This window comes from Hippocampus zosterae, chromosome 3 (assembly GCF_025434085.1).
Source record: "Hippocampus zosterae strain Florida chromosome 3, ASM2543408v3, whole genome shotgun sequence".
Lineage (NCBI taxonomy): Eukaryota > Metazoa > Chordata > Actinopteri > Syngnathiformes > Syngnathidae > Hippocampus > Hippocampus zosterae.
Window position 1 is genome coordinate 22,933,166 of NC_067453.1, and position 23,047 is coordinate 22,956,212.

A 23,047-nucleotide genomic window follows, 5' to 3' on the forward strand; every position below is an offset into this window, starting at 1 on the left:
CCTTCCAAGGACTTTGCATGGGCATCGGGCGCGATCAAGAAAGCTTCTTTTTACAGCTCCGTAATGAAGCCCGTTGACAGTTACTGAGTGTCGACAACTCCCCGGCGCGGCTTTTATCACATGTTGCACTTAAACGACATCATCGAGTGCAGGAAAATTGGAGGTAATTTTGATAACGAGCATTCCTCGAGTGATTTGGGGGAGGGCGGGGGCGCGTCACCCACGCGTGGCTTATTTAAAAGGCAGGTCATGTTTGATCTATGGAGGTCCTGGCTTGTCTCACTGTCACACGAGGAAGGACATCATAGCATTCCGCAGCTGATGTTCACGTCCATGTGACAGACAACTATATGAAAGGATGCACGGAAATCCACACACCGGACGCTGAGTAAAAGCAGGACGTTTTACACACATATATGTAAATGTTGACATATGGGAGTCAGGGAAGTCGTAACTTGGTCTTTGTTTTGTTTTGTTTTTTGTTGTTGTTATGTGGTTGCCCAAACCACACCAAACACGGCATTCGCCCAGCCTAAAATGTCTTGGTTCAGACAGAAACAATTACATTGCTGTTTTCGAAAAGTTCATTCGTCAACATTTAGGAAACAATTACATTGCTGTTTTCGAAAAGTTCATTTGTCAACATTTAGGAAAGAAAAAAAAACAAACAAACATACAGGGTTGACGCCTGAGAAAGCAGCGCGGTAAACTTTTCAAGAAAGATGCGGTTTACTGATAGCAGCAGTGGACGTTAACAGCTGATTAGCTGCTAACGACTCACTGCTCAACATAAACAAGCGCCCAATTTAAGAGAAAGCGGCATTTGCGACGTGTATTTTTAAAAAAAAGCTCTCAAGAATGTAATAAAACGGCTGATCGGAGAGACGTCATGTCCTTTACTTTGTAGTACTTTGCAAAGCGTCTTTGCACTTCTGTCGGGTGCATTTTTTTGACAATTAAATAATCTCAAAGCTATTTATTATTTTTTCGGAGGTAATGTTGGAAAATGAATTTGAAAGTACATGTTTTGGCATTATTGTTTAGGTTAAATTTAGTCATTAAACTCTTAATATTGTGACTTAGAAACATTTGTTCGGGTGTTTGTTACCTGTGAAATTTGGAGGGTTGACTCTACTGTAATTATGACTTGACGCCTATGCTAGTGTGGGCTAGCATTAGCCTAGCAAGAGACTAGCAATACACGAACCAAACATAACTCTGGCGTAAATCCACATTCGGATTACGTCGCTGTAGGAATGTCATCGTAAACTGCCGATCCCTGTCTGCTACGTTAAATTATGATAGTCGTGAGTCGAGATGAGTTCCGAAAGTTGCTTTTACACCGCACAGACACCGCACAGCTGAACGAGACTAACATTCAGGCTATGATTTTTTTTTTTACCGGTATAATTAATTAGCAGCAAGAGAAATTGTACAAACCACTCTGCAATGAACGTAACCGATGCTGTAATGCAATACTTGGACCGAGACCGGCTATAACAAACAACAACTGATGCCAAGCGTTCACACAGAAAACCATTTCCGCCTCCAAATCGTTGTAAGCAAATGGCAAGGATAACGGTATTGGCTGTGCTTCAGGTTGCAAGTGACGCAATGTCAATGGCCACTAAATTGAAATTGTTTTGCTTTCCAGGCAAACACTTATGTAGGCTTTACAATGTATTCACACCAAAAGAGCATTTACGGACTCGGTTCGGGGACCAATTGTAGCCGTGCGTACAACACTTCAAACGTCAATTTGCGTTTGGCTTCCTACATAATCATGCTCACTCGCTCGTAACTTTTAGCAGCTCGGGGAACGGAGAAGAGAGAAAAGTGGTAGTGGGCTGGGGGTGGGGAGGAGGGGTTTGCGTGTGTGGGTGTGGGTTGTGTGGGAGGAATCTTGAAGGAGAGACTGTCATCACTAATTCCTTGCCAGGCAGGCCAGAGAAGTGTTGACTAACTAATGGCCTTGTTTAACAAGTAAAGTGTAACATGCTTGAGGAAACACAGCTGGATATGAGTCCTGCGCATTGAGTGACTCAGAGAAAACAATTCATTGTCTTCAGCGACACCCACCCGCACACAACGCCGGTCAAAGAGGGAGTTGAAAAAGCGGCAAAGGGGGGGAAACAGCTGGATTCTTTCAAAAGTGTGGTTGGCGGCTAGGTCACAAAGGCTGTATCTCTGCGGTGCAGCGGTGGAAGTGCGGAAGAAAAACGGTAGTGCAACACTTGCAGAGATGATTTAGGAAAGTATCGAAAAGGACATGAGCCACAAAAGAATGACAGAAACTTTCAAAACTATTTTTGGGAGATTGTTGTGCTTTAGTAAGGTGGGGTTAGGTGGTGTCAGGGTTATGGCTTAGGGCTAGCTCTGTGTCAATTAGCATTAGTGGTTATTGTGAGATTTTCTGGTTTGAGGTTAATGTTATGTCGGGTTGAAAATGCTTGGGGTAGTCAGGGGTTGGGGTGGGGCATTAGGAGCCAGGTTAGGGTTAGAATATGGACTTGGAATCGGGGTTCAAAATGAATCGAGTTTCATGGTGTGCATGCCTTGGCAGTTTAAGACAGACACACAGACATACTGAGCTGTCCCATGGCTCAGCAGTTCTGCACTAATCTTCGCGAAGGATGAAGAATATATGCCTGCGGATAATTGTTAAATGATCTGTCTTCATGCGCTCCAGCAATGCTTGCATTCAGATATCCTTTGGCTGGAAGAAATGGGTTTCATCACCTTGCATTTAAATGACCAAATAGGGCTTACTGCCCAATAAAGTATATAAGACCGAGCTGAAAGGTACCATGTGGAGGGAAGGCGGGATCACATAAAACTCAGTTCCACTCGCATATGCTAAAAACATGTCTAACAATTATTTCATCACAAATTTGGGCGGCGGCAGCAGCAGCAGCGCAAACATGTGTTGCGACGATGCGGTGGAGCCGAGTTAATGTTTCAGATTATAATAACTACGGCACTCCTGGCCAGACTGCAGCTCATGCTGTTTTTGTATTCCTCTCAAGAGCGTGTTCATAACTCTGTTTGGATGCCAAGCATTTTGCTCGCCTATAACGAGGCAGCAAGTGAGTCATTTCATTTTTACAGGGCTGTTTTGTTTCAATAGAGAGCGAGTGTTCCCCTAAAAATGTGGTTTCTAATGAGCCTTTTTGCTCCCCGTCATTTTGGACCAGGCAGTGGTTGCATTTTTTACCACATGCTCTTTCGTAAAAAAAAAGAAAAAAGCATTCGCAAAGTAGTTAAATGGCGTGTCATTAGAGGTACAGCATGTGAAATATATATACCGTATATATCTATATCTATATATAGATATATACTGTATATATAAAGTATATATGAACAAATCATTCATTTCTACCCCAGAAATTCTTGACAACAGAATATAATCGGTATTTAGTTCAGTTTTTCATGTTTTCTGAAAAAAAAAAAATGCCCCCCTCCCCCCCAAAACAGGAAGTTGACGATCATTTGTAAATGGAACTTTCACCGCTATAGTAACGTGTGACTGGAGGAGTTAGAAATGCTGCTTTTGCATTGTTTCCCGAATATGAACCGCATGACAGGTCTTCAAGTAAGTACAGTAAGCCTTCAAAGGGGCTAAGGGAGAGCGGGTATTTTACACGTGTAAGACACTAGTTTTGGTGTAATCCAGATGACAGATGGCCACTTGGAGCCTAGCCAATGCAAATGGAAGAAAGTGCTGTTTATTTGCAATATTAAACTGATTCGGAAAATGAACGGGTCTTTAAGGCTGCCATACGTGAACCTGCACCACTCATTTGGAAAATCTGAACTTTTGGATTCCTTCAGTGACAAGACAGGTACCCAGAAATAAAATTCAATGTCTGATCTTCATTAAAATGTTTTTTTTCTTATAAAACACCGCCAAGTACAGATAGACAGTTTAAACCCTTTCATGCACCAATAATGACAACCTGTAACCGGATAACATGATCGGCCATCCACTGTAGTAACCGCTGTCCCTGAAAGGGTTAAAAATGTTTTTTTGTTGAGGCTCTGATTATGAATGCAAATTCACAACAAGTGACATACAAACTGGAAATAAATGCGCTTGATTTGCTCGCTTGAAGATGGAGGCCACTTAAGATGCAGAATATTGTTTGGCTTGTACGTTGACTATGAATAATACATTTTATATGACCACAAATGTGAAAGCTGTTGTGTGAAAATTTCAAGTGATAAAGCCACAGACAACACTGACTCAGCATCTTTTCACCCTTTGGTTTGTTTTCAGCGTTTGCACACTGCAGCAGTTTGCAGACCGACTCGCTGTTGTGGAAAAATAATAACGATTTCTGAAAAAATCAAAACAAAACACTTCATTTCAGGGAAGCCAAAGAGAATTCAAAGCGATGTAGCCCGTCTGGCCTTAAGCATGTGTGTAATTGGATGACAATGTTGCTCAACAGCCGGATCAAAAAAATAGGTCACTGTCGGATGCGTCCTCCAATCCCGAGCCCCTCCCCCATCCCATCCTATTTTCCTATACAACTGAAATAATGGTTCCTAAAATAAATACAAAAAAGTTCACAAGAATAAACTTGACATTTCAGTGAGAATAATGGCTGTGCGAGCCATGGCGTTCACCCCAAAATGGCCTCTTCACACTGAAAAGGATTTCAAAACCATCATCAAACTCTGATGCCATGTTTTAGAAGCGCAAAAACAAACCAAAATAACAATTACGTTTCTCACGTCAAAATAATGTGTGTCTAATTTGGAGTCATTTAGACAAGACCCTGAGTTTGTCACAGTATGAGGCCCGAGGCCTGGAGTTTTTTCAAAATGGCTGCTTGGAACCGAAATGGCTGACTTCTTGCTCAGTTTAGTGCATGGGTCTTTGAGATTTTTATTTTTTTATTTTTTATCTCAACCAGTGACACTGGATCTTGGGGCAAATTTTTTACTCACTTTCCAAGAGGCGTCAAGTGAGTTTTGAGTGGTTGTATTCAGGACCTCTAAAGTTATTAAAAAAATAAATAAATAAAATAAATCACCAGCACACCAGTCGAAAAATTGTCATATTTTTTTTCCTGAGAAAGAGACACACTCTTTTGTTAGCTTCGTTCAAGCACCTAAACCAGATTTTCCTATTATACTCGATACTTCATTCATGTACACTGTTGAAATGTGGAAAGGAATTTACGAGTCCATTTTTATTATTTTACGAGCTACAATGACTTTCTGAACAGCTTGGAATTGCAGGCTGTTGACGGGAATGGCTGAATAAAAGACAACAATGTGCCCGGACAGACATACGTGTGAAACCTGTCGATGAGTATTTTGTGCACCTGTTACACCGAGTTCATGGCCACAAATTAACATTTTGAGTGACGTTACATCAACTCCTCCCCGCGATGCACAAATGACGATGATACGAAAACAGCGACAATGCATAACCTGCCTTCCGCAAACCCTTCCCTCCCGCCCACTTAAATCACACACACACAGCACAACAACAGCATCCTTGTGCGAGGAAGCCGTCCTAAGCTACTTAAATGAGTCCCGCTTTGTTGGTGTTTATGAAACGTTTACTTGTGACCCAAGCGCTCCGACTCCTTAAGCCATCCGCATGACTGAGCGGAGAAGAGAATGGCCTTTTAAGGCCTTAAGTATTGCCAGGCCCCCCTTCGTTATATGACTGAAGATATCTGTCCTAAAGAGTTTGCTGACAGGAGCCTCCTGGATAGAAATAGCCAGGAAAGCAGATGCGGAAATCACATCTTCCCGCAATACGTACAGAAATGGCCTGTCTGTTGATAGAAAAAGGCTCTCCGCGGGTTCTTTAAGCGGGGATTTAGCCTCTGACCCTTCCTCCTCAACTTTGTTGGACATGGCGACATCCTGACTCAGTGGCCACGGATAGCTTCGCAACCGCCGCCGCGCTCGTCAAACGGCGACGTCAGAGCCCCAAAAAGCCGTCGGGGAAATCCTTAGGCAAGCCATCTGGCGCGATCTCGTCGAGATTTCAGCAAATAGACGTGTTGCGTCAAAGCGCAATGTCGACGACATGTTTGGACAAATTGTCCCGCATGTGCTCTTGCAGCAGCGGGTATGATTGAATATCGGGAGAGCGACGGAGCGAAAGCGCGAAACAACATTAATCCCTTAAGCCCTTCAATGATGGCCTCTGACCAGGCCTTATGAGATCCACTACCCTCTACTAATCTGCTCCAAACAGTGATGAACCCAGAAAGTGGCTCGTGCGTTTAACAAACTGTTGACAGCGGGATTATCCGGGGTTGGGGCGACTCAAAAGTCAGAAATCCAAGCCATGAGTGCACGTCTCTCGATGTAAACAAGCATTTTAACTCCCACCCCCGCCCTTGATGAAACCTATACTCAACAATTACACTTGTTGACAGAGAGCAAAGTGATGGCTCCAAAGCGGCTCATCTTTGACCAGGGAGGGATGATTACACATGAACCTTGGATGACCACGGCTGTCAAGTGCGGCGCACGTCAATGGAATGACACCAGAGATTCAAAGGTGATGCTTTTACTTAAGGATCTCCATCAAAGCTCAACAAAAATTGTTCCAATACCGCAGTGGAATTGTTTTCCGAAGATAGTGATAGAAATGAAAACACAGTGGCACCATAATGTGAAAGTTTAATTTGTTGCATTTTTGGGACACCCTGGGGGATAAAAATATGCCAACCCTCAATCGATTACCTTCCAAAGGGCAATATATGTTTGGCTGGGTTATGATATGAGTGAGAATCGTGATATTTTGGTGACCAGTTGTGAGCATATTTAACATGCATGACGGCAGCCAATCAGAGTCGACCTAAACGTGCATCGAATGGGCATCCGCCACTTATCTTCCAAAGAGGAAGCCATTTTGACAAGATTCTTTACCATGATTTGAGCAAGTACCACCCAAGTACTAATGTGGAAAGCATGAAAAACGCGAGCGGAGTTTGCATAGCGGGCACGTCGAAGCATGAGCATTTTAGCTGCTACTACTGAGCCATGCAGCCACCAGATCAAAGCAGCAATCGTAAGTGTCTTTTGATCACACAAATTTGCAAATAAGATATCCTTTATTCGTCCCACACTGGGGAAATTTACAAATACCGTATTTCCCGCACTATAAGGCGCTACGGAGTGTAAGGTGCACCTATTTTAAAACTGTTTTCAGATATAGGGCGCACCGCATTATAAGGCGCTTAGAATAGTGACGGGGGTTGCGTTATGCATCCACGAGATGGCGCTACGCTAATGGGAATACAATACAATACAATACAGCATTATTTATATAGAGCTTTCACATCCGTCGCAGCTGTAACAAAGCGCTTTCTAGATCATTTAAAATACTACGTCCAATAAATCAGAATATTGATCCATTTAAAAGGTGCATCGAAATATAAGGCACACTGTCAGCTTTTGAGAAAATTGAATGCTGTTAAGTGTGCCTCATCCGAGAGGCTTTATTCACCTTCACTATGACGTGACCATGGAAATACGAGTCCAGAACATGGGCGTAGCCATTTGTTGTTATGCGGTCGTTGCTCTTGTATCCAGTACAAAACTGCCGGGATGACTACAAGGGCCAAGGAGGTTGTAGCCGCGATCAAGTCGCAGCCCTTTGCTTCCGCCTCTGCTGTATACACGATGCTTTCTGTTGCAAGTTTATGCATCCTGGTGGCAGAGACGCAGCCTCACAACTTGATCCAACGCAAAGCCGAGAGGCTAAGCTCTGCGCTTTGCAGCGGCACCAGCAAAAAGCTAAAACTCACAGCTAAAACGCGTATCACAAGTCGTGTAAAGCAGCGGCCTGTCGCGGCAATCGTTTGGCAGCCGCCGCGGGGGGACCGAATCTAGGCGCATTCGGTGGGTGAGCAGGAGGCCTAATCCTGTTTTTACACAGACTGGCAGCTTAAATAAAAGTGGAGTTCACCATTTGGATTCGCAGATGACAGAGCTGTCTTCCCAGATGGCATCTAATCTCGCGGCGGGTTGTGACGCGGCGCCCGTTATCCTCCCCGGCAATGACACGTTTGAGGACAGGTTGCCAGATTTAATGTGTCTCCCGTCGCCAGTAGGTATCCTCTTTAACGGCACGCACTCGCATTACGGGGCTGCTTACAAGGAATGGCGACGGGGGCCAACAATTGCCTGCAGGTTTGCCTAAAAGCTGTCCGGACTTGGCGGCGAGTGGCGCTGAGGTGGTCCGTTCCTTTCTGCTGGCCTAATGAGCCGTAGTGTGGAGAGCAGAGCGGCTGGCAGGAACCGAGCAATGTTCTCACACTGCAAATGAAGAGATAATTTTGCAATTTTTTGGAGGGGGGGAAAAAAATGAACAGTCCTAGCAGCTGGTTCGGGACTATTTTCAAATTCATGTCTCAACATGTAGAGTGCGTTTGGTACACCTGCACAGTCCCGGTAAGAGCCAATACAGGTGATGCATGCAAAATTCTGTTCAATATTCATTCCATATACAGGAACGTTCTTAAAGTTTGATTGCCTTATCTCGATTAAAAATAGATCCCTGTGACACAGTGACAAGTCTACAACTGCAAGCTGCAACCATCATAATAAACCAAACTAAAATGTGCTTGTAGTCAGTGCATCAAAGTTGAACAGCTAGGATTAAATATGATACCGGAATGCTGCAATGAAAGTTGGACATTGAATTCCTGGAATCCACACAAAATGTCTGCTTGAACCAAAATGGTCAGACGTCCAGTTCAATTCTGGGCATGGGTCCTTGAGACTTTTGCATGCTTCCTCTTAGGATACATCGACATGTCCGCCTCATTCCGTGTCAATGGGTGGAATTTATATGAGGAACATTCTTTTTTGTTGTTGTTGTTGTTGTTCTATCTTTACAGAGGGTGCTATTCGGTAACATTTTGGTTGGCAGATAGGCTTCCTGTTCAATTTTGTGGAAGGATCTGGGAGAAATTCCATGACCTTTTGTGCTACTCTTGTCCAACTTTCAAGGTGGCACTAACTGAACGAATTTTGGGTCGGTTGTGTTGGGGAAAAATACATCTCATTTTCACCAGAATAGACACACTGGCAAAAAAAAAAAGAAAAAAAAAAGGTGAGTCCCCAAAGAGGTGATTTGTTTGCCATAACAAACATGCGCTATGAATTATTATTAGAAATATTACACAGTATGTAGTCAAAGTAACAAAACATCACGTAGGTGGATAATTCTGACTCGAAGAGCTCAGCTTTCATGCCAAATATAAGAGTGTGGATTTACAAAACACACACACACACACACACACACACACACACACACACACAAACACAAGTTGGCCGGGCATCAGGCTTTGCCGAGAGAAACATTTCCTCCAACTCCCAACCCGATAGGCTCTACTGAAACGCGGACCGCACACCACGACACACAGAAATGGGAATCAGCTGAAAATATGTGACATAATCACATTAGTGTCTTCAGCAACACAAAGCGCATAGTCAACTTCCCTTGATCAAGGCACATCTGGAGGGGCGGGGACCTTGAACCCCCCCCCCCCCTCCCCGCGCTTCTCCCACAAGCCCCCAACCCACACTCCCTACACCACTCAAATGAAAACAAGCTGCTTCACTCTGCTCACAGGCCGACACAGGACAAGAACTTTGACACAATAATGGATGAGCCCCGGCAGCCACACAGCCTCCATGTGAAGTTGCCAGAAAAAGGGAAAAAAAAAACAAAACAAGGGGGAGAAGATCTTGAATAAGCCTCGGAACAGAACGCCCACTGCTTTCCCAGTGCCACTGAACTCTGACCTGGAAATGTGAACGTTGAAAGCAGCAATTTTTATTCTCTGAAAGTGGGAGTAGAGCACTGCTGTTGTCCCTTTATTTCACACTTAGATGGGTCGATATTTGCAGCGTAAAATTGTCAATTAAATCATGTAAAAATTGTTTTGTTTCTTGGTGGTCAATATTTTCAGGCTAACTGCAGCGCCGTTTTGAGTACTTTGCCTTACCTGAAGCCCTCCCCAAAAAACACTCAATGGTGTCCCTCAAAATTCTTTGAAAATTTCAGCCGATGAATCCTGTTTCTCTTGGCAAAATTTGGTAGTCATCTGTACCATGATCAGACCCACAAAAACTCCTAAATCCCTGATTAGACACATTAGGCCCACTTTGACCATTTTCATGGTCCTTTTACGAAAAACATATCACATATTTTTTTTTGCCAGGTTGCTACACAATTTTAACAACATATCCTCGACAATATTGAGAAAACTCTTGTCATTTAATCTCTCTATCCATCCAGCTAGCTTGAGAGATAGCTAACTAGCTGTCTAGCTAGCTAGCTAGACATGTTGATGTATCTCTATGTGTGCATAATTGTAAACAAAGCCGTGAAGATAAACAGAAGGTGACAGTCATTATTAACAGCGCCGTGCTTCAAATATGAGTGCCCGTTAATATTTCCAAGAGTTCCACCACCTCCCACCTCCTCCTCCATACACGTAATGCACGGAACAAAGACTGGTTTCTGTTTTTGCTCTCGGCCCGCTGTGAGAGTAAGGGCCTGGCCAGCCCATTAACACCCACCTCCACATGTTCCATTCCAACACTGGGAGCTAATTACAAACACTGGCCGGCCTTAAAAAGCTCTCTGAGGCGTGCCGAGGGTGGTGGTGGTGGTGGTGGGGGGTGGGGGGGGGGGGGTAGAAGAGAAAAGATGACAGAGGGCGAGAAAGGGAGAGAGAAAGCCGGCGGGCAAGAAAGTGAAAGTGAGAGCAAGGCGCTCAAGTGAGGGAGGAAGACAAAAAAAACAGAGGGGCTTGGAAGCCAGGAAGGAGGGGAGAGGGGGGGGGGGCATGAAGAGGGGGCGCTAATGAATCCATCGGCAAGTCCACTGCACAAACGTTCACTCAATGTATGTGTGGCCACTCCAGGAGGATGGGCTCTCCAAATGTTCTGCTTTTGTTCCTGGTGGAATTCCTCAAGAGCACAGGCGTCCAAAGGTGTGGTGGGGTCTAACTCGCCTTTCTTTTGGCCTCTTTCAACATGTCGTCGTGTAGTGTGTGAGTGTGAAGTATTGCAAACGGGGGGCAGGGCGGGGGGTCGTGGGGGGGCGATTAGCTGTAAGGCCGTCATACAGAGTTCTCATCAGTTCTGGCTTGGACATGTGTCCAAATATTCATCTATCAGTGGTTTGATGGTTTTCGTTAAAACGCATAAAACAACTCGAGAAATAAAGTATATCTATCCATCTCTCTGAACCAGGGTTGCAAACCTTTTTGAAACCGAACTGCTTCTTGGGCAAATGCAAAGGCCTTCCAGTCTTTCCAAAATAAAATATATTTTCCTGAAATCACCTAAAATTATTTGTCATTGTCAATTATGAAGAGACGGATCACGTTCATAAAACCTCACAATAACACATGAGTGAACAAGGTAGAAAATATCAACATGCAACACTTTATTTGTATAAAAACTCAAATGATCGCTTGTACCACAATCTCGGGAAATTTGAAATCCCATCAGTGATTTCTCCTCAGTGGGGCAGTGTTTTCAGAACGGGCTGGCGGGCGACTCGTGTGGTCGTTGGGGAGTAACTAGTGCGCCTGGGTTCCAACTTGGTGGCCCCCGATCTAAAGATAAACTTGTCCTTCAAAGCAAGGCGAATCGTGCAAGTAAATCCATTTTTATCCTTTTTGGTGTTTGTAAATGACAATCATCACTTAAACGCTCGCAAATGGCACGATTGGGAGATGCCTCATGGCCGTGCGTAGTAAAAAAAAACGTGCAATTGGATACCCATGGATCGGAATCGGGCCTTTTGCAGGCTGGAACAGATTGACGGCATTTCTACTGGTTCTGCACGTAAATGTCATGGCCGTAATATGGTTTACCTTTACCGGTTTGAAAATGTGTCGAGTTTTTCTGGTGGGATTGTTGGTTGGGGAACAAGCTTGATACGAACAAGAAAAGCATGTTTTCATCACACAATAGCACATCAGATCTCCACTGTCACGAGCCGCGCTAGACTTTGAGCGGTAAAACCTTCAAGGGGAACTCGGAATCCGCAGCTACAAGAAGGCATCTCCACATTAGACACATGACGAGCATGCGACTCGTGTTTGGCCCCGGGGTTGCGGTTAGCGCGGTCGTTCCCACATGTAACGGCCTCTAATCAAGTCCCGCACTGAGCCGCCTGAGGCGCGGGGATCAGACGGGTCTTAAAGTGTGCCATCAACCGCAAATTACGGGCCTTGATTTGAGGTTAACTGAGTGCCACTCGGCCGAGTGGAGCAGACAGTCGGGAGCACCTTGATTGGCAGCAACCTGTGATGGAGCTTAGCCGCATCAGTGGGATAAAGCCGAGACGCGTCGCTATGGCCGGGATAGCGCTTGCTCTCATTGGCCTTATCATTAGGGACACCTGCACTATCCAACTATAGTATCCATGAAACTTTTTTTATTTTACGTGCCAGACACGCACCTATGTCAGTGTCGCAGTTATTTGAAACAATCTTTTTTTTTATATATATATGTTAGAGTCCACTGTACTGACTGTCCTGCCATCAAATTTGGGAAAGGAGAGTCACAGTCAGCCATTTATTCAATTCTGGGAGAACAACATTGACGGAAGCGCGGTTAAAATAAAATAACGGACCGACCAATTGACAATTTGGTTCGGGTTGTAAAAAAATGGCGGACCGACGATGACGGATGTGTCGCCACTCACAGATGATGAATGACAGACTGACAAAATTTGGTAAAATGCCCACCACTGAGCATCGCTTTCACGTACCTAATCAAGTGTCCAGTGAGTAGATATTATTTAGTTTCAAATCGCGAAAATTCACCTTCCGTGTTTCAGAACTGAGTCGAGTCAGGGGGCTCTGGGTGACCACCTCAATGGGCTTATCTGAATTAGACGTTTTGGAACACTTAAGGCGCATGTACCACATTACTTTTGCTGCCAAATACCTCACCCGCGTCAGCCATAAAAGCAAAAAACTGCTTTATTTTACCTCTGCGAGCTTTTTATCATGTGTACTTTTTGGCACATGAATAAAAAATAAAAAACGTAGTAGCAGCACAAGGACGTTGCGGGTGCCAGGTTTCTCCACTTTTTTTTTTTTTTTTTTAATGTCAAGTCTTACTTTGTAGTCACCTTATTCGTTGCCTTTAATTACCACATCGTAAAGCCAGGCAGACATTTTCCCTCCAACCCTTCTTTCTCCCAAATGTATTTCGAGAAGACTTTGTTAAGCCGCGAGCCCAAGTAAAGGGAGTGTTAACCCCAGATGGAGGCCTGGAGATGACTTCGTCGCAAGAGCGCGACTCGCAGCAAAGGCAAGTGGCCAACAAAGCAGCCTCCCACTGTTGAATGTCAATACACTCGCAGCCCCTGCACTTGTGTTCTGTAAACAAGGTTAATTCTTCTTTTAATTAGGAATCCCAACACAGAATATGACATTGCTTATTGAGCCAATTAAAAGTGACGCTTCATAACCAGTGGCGCAAGTTAAAAAAAATGCTATTCAATACAATACAGTACATGCCGATTTATATAGCGCTTTCACAACAGCGGCAGCTGTAACAAAGCGCTTAACAAAACAGTTAACATCAAGTAAAATAATAAACATAACATATTCAGGTGGAAAAGGGACCGAGCCGGCCCGCGAATGACGACATCCAATGGAAAGTGGGCCCAGTAGGATCCTTGACTTATCATTTGTAATTTGGCATTCCACACCAACTAAATTATAAAACCAAGTTACTCTTTTGGTGGGAGTAATTCAGTAATTCCCTTGATGAGATGTTGCAATTATTTTGTTAGCCTGTTTAGCCTGTTGTTTGAACACAAATTGGCTGTTTTAGTTGACTGAAAAACTAGTAACACATTAAATTTGGTGTGTTCAAGTACAGCGGTACCTCTACTTACGAACGTACGTCTCTTCATATGAAATTTTTAAGTGACGAAATTCCCCAACAGGAAAATATTGCCTCTCGTTACGACAGAAATTTCAAGATACGAAAGATAAAAATACAGTATGGGTTGCTACTCGCAGCTCCGAGTTTCATGAACGCAACATACTTTTAGATGCTCCGCCATTGGCTATTCCCGGGCGTCCTCATCATTCGCCTCTTGGGCGTTCCGATAGTTTTACGTAAATGTGAATCCCCAGAAAAAGTGTTCACCAGTCGGGCTATGGCACACTCTGCCGATGTTTGCCTCGGACATTTTCAAATCATTGTTAAAAGCTGACAAAAGCAGACGTCTATGCATCTGTACTTCCAAAATTTTCTAGATAAGACATTTCTTCTGGAACCAATTAATTTCGTAAGTAGAGGTACCACTGTAAGAATGCGATGAGACAACATTTGTGTGTTTTCACTGTCGGCCCTCTGAAGGAAGATGTCACTCCGAAGTTAGCCGCAACAAAAATTTGTTTGACACCCCTGCTATAGACCAATATAGTGGAGTATGTCGTAAGGTAGTCGGAGGATTTGAGAAGAAACTTGGACGACATTGCATCTAAACGGCGACAGCACACATTTATAAACAAACATTTTCATATCGTGGCTGGCATCTTACGGTACATAAAGTGCTTCTTCGTCCTTAAGTAAAACGTAAAGCCCCTCCATTATCAACCCAAAAGAGGGATTATGGCTAATTGAGCATTGTAGCCAGATAATTGGGCCCGAGGATCTATCCACATGGAGAGAAGAACCCTCATGGTCGCCTTATGAAAAAAAAAAGAAGAAAAAAAGACACAAAGCCAGGGGGTGGAGTAATGCGAGTTAAGGGATTCTCAGCAGCTCTCGTGAGAGCTTGTTTCACATACACGTCTCAAAGTGGAGCTAATAACTTAACGCTAGTGTGTTTTCACTCTTGAGGGGTCTTTCTTCTTGGCACCTCCAATATTCTCCCAGATCCCTTTGCTCAAGGACCCTTGAGGGACTCTGTGGAGCTCACCAAATTCAACACACAAAGACTTGTGCTCGCTTTATCTTTTTTTTTTTGGTCTCACACACTCACATCGATGTGACGAAATGCACAACACGCATCCTGGGAACATCCCTCTCATCATTTATACGTACTCGCCTTAAATGCCGGAGCTTGAAAAGATTTCACGATACACAGTAATTTGAGAGGTATTTTAATGACGGTTAGTTCTACGAACATACAAAGATAGATCCTGCTAGTATTATGGACTGTGTGTCTTCATGCGGCAATCAATTCATAGCCCAAATGATATGTACACTACATCAAACTATCTTAAAAACCTAGTCTGCTTACTGGGATGACTTGACACAAACTATACTTTACGACGGGGATGGGCAACTCTGAGTGGGCCCTTGATTAATTTCCAAAACATTTTAACCCCCCAAAAAAGGGAGATAAGTATTCAAAATATGTTTTCCACGAAAACGAAAAAAATATGGGTAAGTTGGGGTGAGGGGCATCCTGGAAAGAAATAAAAAATAAGAAAAACAATCCAATGAAAATATGAATCCACAGGTGCCAAAATGCAAATGTGCAAGGGTTGATTGTAGTATTACGTTGTAAAATCACACATCACCACTAGATGGAAGACATGTCTTGGTTGCGCTGAAACTGGTTCTTATCGTCGACCGCTCTATACAACAACGTCAGGAGGCGGAATATATTTTTGGGTGAGATTTGAATGACTAGATAGAATCAACTTTGTGCCTCATTAAAATTAAAATTCTGCATGAGCTTATTTTTGTGAAAACAATTTACAAATGAGTTCTTGCACATAATGTTGGTTTCGTGTTCACAAGCTTTGTGCCGTCCTTGAATGGCAATTTTTATGCAGGAGAGCCTTTTGCATTTTACACTATGTGACTATTTTGTTGGGAACTTTCAACCCTTTGTTGCTGGGTTAGGATAGTGGATATTATTTACATGCATTGAAAAATTATGAATTATATTAAGACCACATGCTGTGTACATATTTTGTCCATTATTTAAAATAGTGTTTTTGTCCCACATCTGGCAACACTGATCAAAAATTGTGACCACCACCAGCATTTACGTTCCCCATCCCTGCTCGATTATTTTTTTTTTCATGTTAATGTGAACATTAAAAAAATAAGCGTAGCAGGCTGATTGGACACTCTAAATTGTCCCTAGGTGTGGGTGTGAGTGCGAATGGTTGTTCGTTTCTGTGTGCCCTGCGATTGGCTGGCAACCGATTCAGGGTGTCCCCCGCCTACTGCCCGAAGACACCTGGGATAGGCTCCAGCACCCCCGCGACCCTAGTGAGGATCAAGCGGCTCGGAAGATGAATGAATGAATGAATGAATGTGAACAGTTTTGAGCCAAGATAATTTCTAGCACATCCCATGAAAGTAGTCATATTTCAGCATGAATATTTTGTGTGTTGCCTTTAAAATCTAAAATGAAAATCCACACATCCATTTTGTTCCATTGAGGTCAGGTTACGGGGGGCGGGGACGGGGGGTCAGCTATAGCAGGCAAGCCCAGACTTCCCTCACCCCAGCCACCTTTTTCAAGCTCTTTCAGCTTCATCATCTACGTCACACTTGCATCATCTTTTAAATGCGTGTGCGTGTGCATGTGTGTGTGTGTGTGTGTGTGTGTGTATCGACAGTACGTCGCCAATCAGTGTATTTTGATAACGTCCCGTTCACTCTGCTGACACGGGACAAACAGTCAAACACACCAACGTAAAATAAAAACACTTGCAAGAAGCTACTCATACTCCAGCTCCTAATGTCACTCGCTAGGCCACTCCCCTTAAAAGCACTGCTCCGACACACAAATGCAGCATTTCCACTTTATAAAACCAGTTCAATTCTTTTATATTCTATTTTATGTTTTTATACAATACAGTGATACTAAAATGTGATGGGCTAAACTCGGAGTTTAAGGTACTCCAAAAGGGATGTTTTTCTAGCCGTGGTCGGTAAAATCTGCTTTGAATGTCAGTTGGAGCTACAGGGTGTCACCCAGCAGAGAGCAGTAAATTGGTGTTGAAGTCGGCAGCTAAGCAAGTGGAAGTAAGTGTAACGCCGCTAATGTGCTCTCAATCCCTCCACGGTGACCCTTCCCTCCTCCCGTCGTCGCTTCAGACAAACCGTCCTAGGCTGCCCTTGACTCCTCCTCTAATGCTTGGGCCCCTTGTGACCCCTGCTTGACAGTTCTATCCCTGCGAGCAAGTTAGGTTGTCTTGTGCTCACCCCCCATTGGCCTCTCCCCAGCGCAAGGAGTGATTCTCTCCAATGCTTACATGAAGATATGGCCTTTCTGCCGCTTGGTCTATGTTGTCCTCTGAGACCCGCCGCACCACTGTGCGCACATAAAAGGTGACACTAGCCTTAACCCTTGCCGTTATGTATAATTTACAGAGGCGATAAAAAATAGTGACTTTCGGAGAGATACGTGTGTCGAAAAAGACAAACTAGAAGGACCGAACCAAACTCCTGCACTTACTGACTGCGATCAAAACAAGCGTAGGTTAAGTAGCTGACCTCGGACGAAAGGTGGATAATGCCCCGGACTGGTCGCCGTCCAGGGAGAGGGCACGCGTGGAGACAAATAACCATTCACTCTCACTTGCACACACCCACTAAGTTAGAACTGAACACATGACCGACCGCCACCCCCCAAGTCAGAATGGCTACATCACATTGTAGTGATGTAGCCATTAAAAAAAAAAAAAAAATCGCGCCAAGTGCCATTAAAAAAAATGGCCATGAAAAACATATGTTGATGACAAAAAATAAATCAAAAAATTGATGAAAATTGCAAATTATACGTACATGTCCAATGAAAAACTTGTTGCCATATATTTTTTAAAAATCACAATAAATGACAAAAATATTTTTTTAGAAATTGTAAATGACCTTTTTTTTCAATTGAAAGCAATTAAGCAAATGGAAATTCCAAAATAATCCATGTCCTGCTATTTTGTAGTATTTTTAGTCGAAGGACAAAACCAAAAATTGTATATGATACTTGAGCGGTGAAAACAGTGCATCTTCAAATGAGTGCAGTTTTAGCCTCAATAAATTCGATAAATCCCATAATAAATTAATTACATACATTTAAAAACAACAGTTTTCAATTTGAATTTTGAATTTTTATTTATTTTTTTATACGAACTAGAAATAAACATGAACATTAGAAACACTCCCTGTGCAATGCAAAATATGGTTTCCATATGTTTGCATTTTTATCCAAAACTTTTCTTCATCATCACCAACCTCCTAAGTCGTAGTAGTAGAAGTAGTAAGTAGGAGTGATACTTAGATACCACACATTCTTTCATGAGACTTGTGAGGTATTTTTTTTTCTTTCTCTTTCCCGAAGATAACTATCAGAGTTTGCCAAGGGTTCAAGAATGTCTCGACATCCCCACCTACCTAAAATCCAGCAGTGGTTGTATTTTAGCTATTCACCAATCAAACTTGAAGCTCAAAAGTGAAGCTCCAGCCAACGGTCCACAAGCAAGTAACGAGGCATTTTGTTACACTCTAACACGTAAAACGTCATTTGAATCGATCTTCTGAGGGTTTGAAGTCATCACAAGGCCGAGCGGCGGTAGCAGTGGGCGGTTCAAGCACAGTAGCCGAAAGGTTAAGACGGCTAGCACATGTTGCCTCGTACAACAGGTGGTGGCGCATGATCGGCGGCTCTCGGCATTCCAGCTTTTCCATGCTGGTGGCCCTTTGGTGTTCTTGGATTTACGCCGCCGCCTTCCCTTCCTTCCTTTCAAGCGCACAGGCCTGACTGACAAGCTAATCGTCGGGCTGGGATCCCCTCAGCTATTGATTCCTCGGCAACGCAACACCCTCCCAGTCAATGAAACTGCAATATAATGCTTGAGCTGCAAAGAGAAAAAAAAAGGGGGTGGGGGGTGGGGTCCGTATTAGCGTGTTGAGCAACTGGAAGAAATTTGCCGCCGCTGCCCGACTGCGCTGCTGGGCTCCCTGTTTGCAGCTGCCGGTTGGTAGAAACAGAGCAGCGCAAATAAAGTTAGGAGGGGGGTGGAAATGTGTCTCAGGGGGTGGACGCTTGGAGGGGTAGGTTATTAAAAGCCACAAAGTGGAGCCCATGCTGGGTAGAGAGAAATAGCCACAGCGTGCGAGAGGCACAAAGGGAACAAGAAAGGGGGCCCAGCTTTCTAAATTGTTCTAATCCTTTTGAGTGTTTTATTTCATTCACTTCACCAGCTTCTAAAATCGGCCTCGCTCGGCCGCAAGATATTCAAAAGTGCCAATGTGTTGAAGTACACATGCTTTGTCACTGTGCCTGAGTAGATTTCTCGTTTCATTGGAGTATTTTTCGTGACTGCTTTTATTTTAATCCCTACGTTTGAATACGGATATTTTCTTTTTCAATACAGGCTTTTTTATTTTATTTTAAAACTAGTGCACGGATGACAACACAATGTATAAAAAGAGAAATGGCGGTTGAGTCAACCACAACTGATTGCTTGATTGAGATCTTGGGGCCTAAATAGACTGAAAAAAACAATGGCAGCAAGTGACTTGGAGGAACGTGAACCAGAGAACATGAATGACGACACATTCTCAGAAACAAGATCTTCCCCATTTGAGAGAATTATTATTTTTTAATTCAATGTACTAAAACATAAAAGGTGTACTTTTTCAGTCTAATGAGCATCTTTTTTTTTTAACTCGGGTATCATTGTTAAAGTTCTGCAAGCATTTCGGTAGCATACTGAAAGTTGAGGCAATGCTCGCTCGCTCTAGGTTTAAAACGTGATGTTACGTCATTTCTTTTTTCTTCTTCAAAGTTTTCAAAATGGGTGTTGTTTATCAAAAAAGACGTTTTCTTTAATTTTACCTTGACACTGAAGTCCATTTCAGACACTGTATTACTTACCGGTAAGTATAAGTTTTGATTGAGTATCTTTTTCCAACCTCTTGACCTCTTTTTTAATTTTTTTTTTTATTATTAAAACAAGTATCTTTCGCTGCACTTTTGTAAACAGCCTTTCAAAACACAAAGGAACATGCACACTTTGACAGTTTTATTGGAAAAACACACATGTTCACTGTGAAAATAGTTTCCACGGGCAAACCAAATAGACAGAAAGCTGCCATCAGGTCATTTGAGCAGCGCTCTGACTGCTCTCCAAATCCATAACCAGCTACTCTAAATATTGATCCTTAACCACAATTAGCCCTATTACTGCTGACTGCAGTCATTTGGTCCAGTATCCAATTTCCAAGCTGTGCGAACAACTTAATTAAAACAAATGCGCTACAAATATATATCAGGGATCAGGAGCCTTCAAAAAGCCTCTTGTGGCCCCCCTGGCCCAGTCAATTCAACAAGGAGGCCGGCCAATCAATGTGGCTGCCGGTCACTAATGCAACAGGGACTTGATCAAACGTGAATGGTGACAACGACAACAACAACAACAACACACAACACACAACAGAGTGGGCGGCCAAATTATGTCTAATGGCCTCTCTGGGAGAAAAAAAAAGCTGGTTGTTGGTTGTTTGTGGCATATTTGGAAATATTAAAACACAAATAAATAAACACAACATAGTCAACCAGACATCTTTTGGTAAAAGTGAGCACAACTCTCACGTTTTTGTCAATATTTGATCATGTCTTTTCACGGGACAGCGCTGAACAAACGGCGTTTTGCTAATACGTGAAGTAGTTTGTAAAGGGGTTATAATATATGCATCCATCCATCCATCCATTTACTGATCTACTTTATCCTCACAAGGGCCGCGGGGGGTGCTGCAGCCTATCCCAGCTTTCTTCAGGCAGTAGGCGGGGCAACCCTGAACTGCTTGCCAGCCAATCGCACGGTACACCGAGACAAACAACCATTTGTGCTCAAAATTACACCCCCGGGACAAAAATGAGAGGATTTCATTAGTTTCCCATGCATGTTTTTCAAATTCGGGAGGAAACCGGAGTACCCAAAGAAAACCCACGCAGGCACAGGGGAGAAGATGCAAACTCCACACAGGACAAGCGGGGGCCGGAATTGAACCCTGCGCCTCTGCACTGTGAGCTCGACACTCTAACCAGTCGACTACACAACACATAGCCAACCACCCCAAAGTGAAACGATGCAAATGGTGTCCAAAGCCTAAATATTTTGTGCACTGCCATTATTTTCCTTTACCATCTCAGACAAGGGGTTTGCCAGAGCTTCACAAGTTGCCACCGGAATCCTTTCCCACTTCTCCATGATGACATAACGGTGGATATTAAAGACCTTGTGCTGACCTGAGTCTGGAGACACGCTTGGCCGGTCCATCACCTTTACCCCCTAGCTTCTGTAGCAAGCCAGTGGTCCCTTTGGAGCTGTAGCTGCGATCGTTATCATGATGGAATACTGTCCTGCGGCCCAGTCTCCGAAGTACTGTATGTCACAGTACATGTTGACATCCACGGGTTCCCTCAGTGAACTGTATCTCCTCGGTCGTGGTGGCACTCGTGTAGCCCCGGACCATGGCACTCCCGCTATCATGCTTGTAGGTATGACCCACTTGCCTTTATACGCTTCAGCTGTCTGTTCAATTTATCGGGGTCTCATCAGACCACAGGACAGGTCGGTAGACCACAGTCAAACTGTTTTCCGGCCTCTAAGTAGCACGTATCTCCCGCTTTAGTATAACGGACCCGAAGCGAATAGAGCCACGTTGGTACCATCAACATTGTAATGACCTGCCCAACTTGGCTCCCTCCCAGAACTCTCTAATCGTGTTGTCCAGGTTGAAGATAATGAAGGAATCAGTAGCAGATGGTTAGCGTGCACATAAATAGCAAAGGTAATTAGGGAGCCTGTCATGATGCAAAATGTGCTGTTGGTTCAGGTAAAGCCGGGGAAAATCGATTCTGTGACAGATCTGGTGAAAAATCCTTCTCAAGGGTGTTCCTCAAAGTCCCACGTAGAGCACAACAGATGATTGAATTGTCTTTGGCAATTAGTGACTCTTGGCTGAATAGTTCCCAGGGACGCAAGAAGAATGTTGTCAGAGTACGACGGAGGTTGAGTGGATTTTCTTTGCCTGCATCCCCAGATCTTGGAAGTTTTCTTTTCTTTTCAAAATTAAATTTAAAGACAAACAATTTGGAAAGACGTGCTTTGCGATTGGACAATAACAATACGCAGTCAAAAATGTTTTTTTTTTTAATCATGTGTCGAAAAAGATGCTATTACACAAAGACAACATTTTATTTATTTTAACATATATTATCATTTTATTTTATAGTATGGAAGTTTTGTGTTCTTTTCAAAATTTAATTTAAAAACAAACAATTTGGAAAGACGTGCTTTGCCATTGGACAATAACAATATGCAATCAAAAATGTTTTTTTTTTAAATCACGTGTCGAAAAAGATGCTATTACACGAAGACAACACATTTTATTTAATAATATAAGAAAAAAAAACATGATACTATTTGATGGAAATACAGCGGAAATACCAAACAGTATAAGGGGAACAAGAATAAATCAATATCAATAAATCAGATTAGATCAATAAATGTCATATTTAGTTTTTCCAAAGGTAAAGCATGGCGAGAATTAGAAAGAAATAAAAAGTGATCAAAGAAATGTTCAATTTTACAAAAATGAAATCCGAATTTCGCTCTCATAAAGTTGTTACGGAAACTTTGTTTTTGTTGCTATTTTCAATCGTCCCCAAAATGGTGTTGCTATTTTGCTGTGACTATAAACACGAGATTTCAACTGCAGGTCAAATACAGTGCAACGCATGTACGTAAGAATAACAAGCATAGAAACTGAAGTAAACGATGAAGAAATGTAGCGTAAGCACTTTCAAGGAAAAGCACGCTAAGGGTGATTTGTAATGCTTTGAAATGACATGAGGAAGTTCTGCTGTGTTTATCTCCAAAGAACTTCCTGTGTGTCCCTGAGCCGCCAGTGATGTGGTTTTGAAGTCCTACAAAGATATATTCTACCCCCCTCAGACGCCCCCCCCCCCCCGACCCCCAGTGTTGTATTACAGCGACACTAACTCAAGTGTGCAGACACTTTCAAATGGTCGCCGCTGTGA